This window comes from Miniopterus natalensis, chromosome 3 (assembly GCF_054644295.1).
Source record: "Miniopterus natalensis isolate mMinNat1 chromosome 3, mMinNat1.hap1, whole genome shotgun sequence".
Classification (NCBI taxonomy): Eukaryota; Metazoa; Chordata; class Mammalia; order Chiroptera; family Miniopteridae; genus Miniopterus; species Miniopterus natalensis.
This window is the reverse complement of record NC_142083.1, coordinates 63,212,389-63,214,650: the sequence shown is the minus strand read 5'-3', so window position 1 is coordinate 63,214,650 and position 2,262 is coordinate 63,212,389. Positions and strand designations below refer to the sequence as shown.

Here is a 2,262-nt window from a genome sequence, read left to right as displayed (position 1 = left end):
CTTCAAAATACCCTGATGCCTGTGTCCCGCCCCAGAGACTTTGATTTAATCGGTCTGTGGGGTAGCCTGTGCTTTGGAATTGTTAAAAGCTCTCCAGTGATTCTAACGTGCAGACAGGTTTGGAAAGCTCTGCTCTAAGAGTAAAGCCCTTCAGGACCTCAACTTAGTGTGTGAGTATTTATCAGACTCTCCACTTGGCAGGCCCTTATATCTGTTTTGTCAGTGAGGCTGCCAAATACCACAGCTCCACATTGCAGCTGTTTCTTCCTGATTGGGGCAAAGATAGTTTGGAGTACTTCTTATATTTGTCCAAATTTTGGCATGGTAATCCTTCACTGTCTTATCAGCTCTTTGATGCTTTTAAGAAAAATTAAAATATGAATATATATTATATTTATAAAAATATATTTACATATGTTTAATTATACATTTTAATATGTTATATATGTAATGTATTTAAATATATAATATTAAATGAATATGTATATATTATATATTTTTTTCCATATAACTGTTTTAGTTGACCTCAATGGAAGGGTTGATCTAGATGCTATTAAGAGAATTGAAAGTCTTCCAGTTGATTTCTTTATGTTCAATGATCTCTGAACTTTTATTGGCCTACTGCCCCCCAAGAGGATACCCCTCAGACAATGCTTTGCCATCCACAATCATGCAATTGGTCACCATTTGAATGGACTGCATGGAGTTGCTGGTGTCCAGGGCATCACTAAAATCAAAGTCCTTCCCTTCTTTCAGCAGGCAGTGGTAGGTAGAGATCTCAGCCTCCAGTTTGACCTTGATGTTTAGCAGAGCCTCATACTCCAGGACTTGGCATTGCCCCTCTGCCTGAGTCTGAGCTACCTCTGACTCCATGTGCAGCAGGATCCCATTGAGCTGTTTCATCTCCATGGCATAGCACATCTGTACCACCCTCAGACCGTTCTCCAAGTTGGCCTTCAGATTTCTCATTGAGTCCAGGTCAATCTCCAAGGACTGGACCATATGTCTCAATTCCATGAGTATCATCTCAGCAGCTCCTATCTCGATGGTCTGTGAGGTGACCACTATGGTATTCTCCTCAATCTAGCTCCTCTCAGTTATTCCGAGCCAGTTCATCATACTGGGCCCAGATGTCCGTCATGATCTTGCTTAGGTCCTGAGATTTGGGAGCATCCAACTCCATGGTCAACCAAGAGTTGGTAATCTGGTTTTGTAGACCATTTACTCCCTCCTTTGGCTCCTCTTCATGAAGAGCAGCTCCTTGAGAGCCTTGATCTCTGCCTCCAGGTGTGGCTGAGTGGCATTGGTGTCATCAGTGACCTTTCCAAACTCATGGATGTTACTCTCCATAGACTGGTTCATGGCCAGCTCCATCTTATAATTGACACTGAAGTCATGAGTAAGATGGATCATTGTCAACCTGCAGAATGATACGGCATTGTCTACAGAACTTGCAAAAACCTGAACCCTCAGGTCCTCCATGGTCTTGAAGTAATGCCCCCAGTCTCTGACCTGGGTCCCTTTTTCTCCAGGTATTCCCAGATTTTGCTCTCTAGTCTCCTGTTACCAGCCTCCAGGCTATTCATCTCTCCAGGTAGGAGGCCAGCAGTCATTCAGGTATTGAATAGTCTCCTTTCTCTGGATGCCCCCTATACCCACCAGACCCCCAGGCACCCCTCTAGCCAGGCCCCTGGACCCCCAGCCGCTCCACACGCTGGTGGAGTGAGACATGGAGATCCAGGAGCCTGAGCCCTCAGTGCCTATAGGGACTCTAGCCGCACTGCTGGCTCGCTGGGCCTGGTGGCTGGGTAACTGCACAGAGCTCAGGGTCCTGTAGTTGGTGGAGAAGCTGGAGCTGGTGCTGAATCTCATGTTGTCCAGGGAGGAAGGAGAGAGGCCAAGATGTGCTGCTCCTCCTCCAGTGTATTTTTAAAAGAAGAAATGGGTAGTATTTTAGAGTTCTTACCCTTCTGAAAACGTCTTTTTTCTAGCCACTCCCTGCAGTCATAATTTCGCTGGGATTTGAAGTCTAGGCTGAACCTTAATTTTCCTTTAAATATGTGAAGGCACTATTCTATTGATCTCTAATATTTGTTGATCTCTAAAATTCATTGTAACTGTGGAATAATCCTATTCCTACCTGATTCCCATTTCCTTGCAAATGACTTTCCCCCTCCCCACCTTTTTGGGAACCATTGGGTTCTTCTCTTTCCCTCCAGAACTCTGACATCTCACAATTTATGTACTCTTATTTCATCCATT

At 44.5% G+C, this 2,262-nt stretch overlaps 1 pseudogene; it reads right to left on the bottom strand.

Moving 5' to 3' along the window:
- Nucleotides 1-618: 618 nt before the first annotated feature.
- On the bottom strand, nucleotides 619-1,872 carry LOC107546477 (keratin, type I cytoskeletal 18 pseudogene; annotated as a pseudogene).
- Between the last annotated feature and the right edge of the window lie 390 nt (nucleotides 1,873-2,262).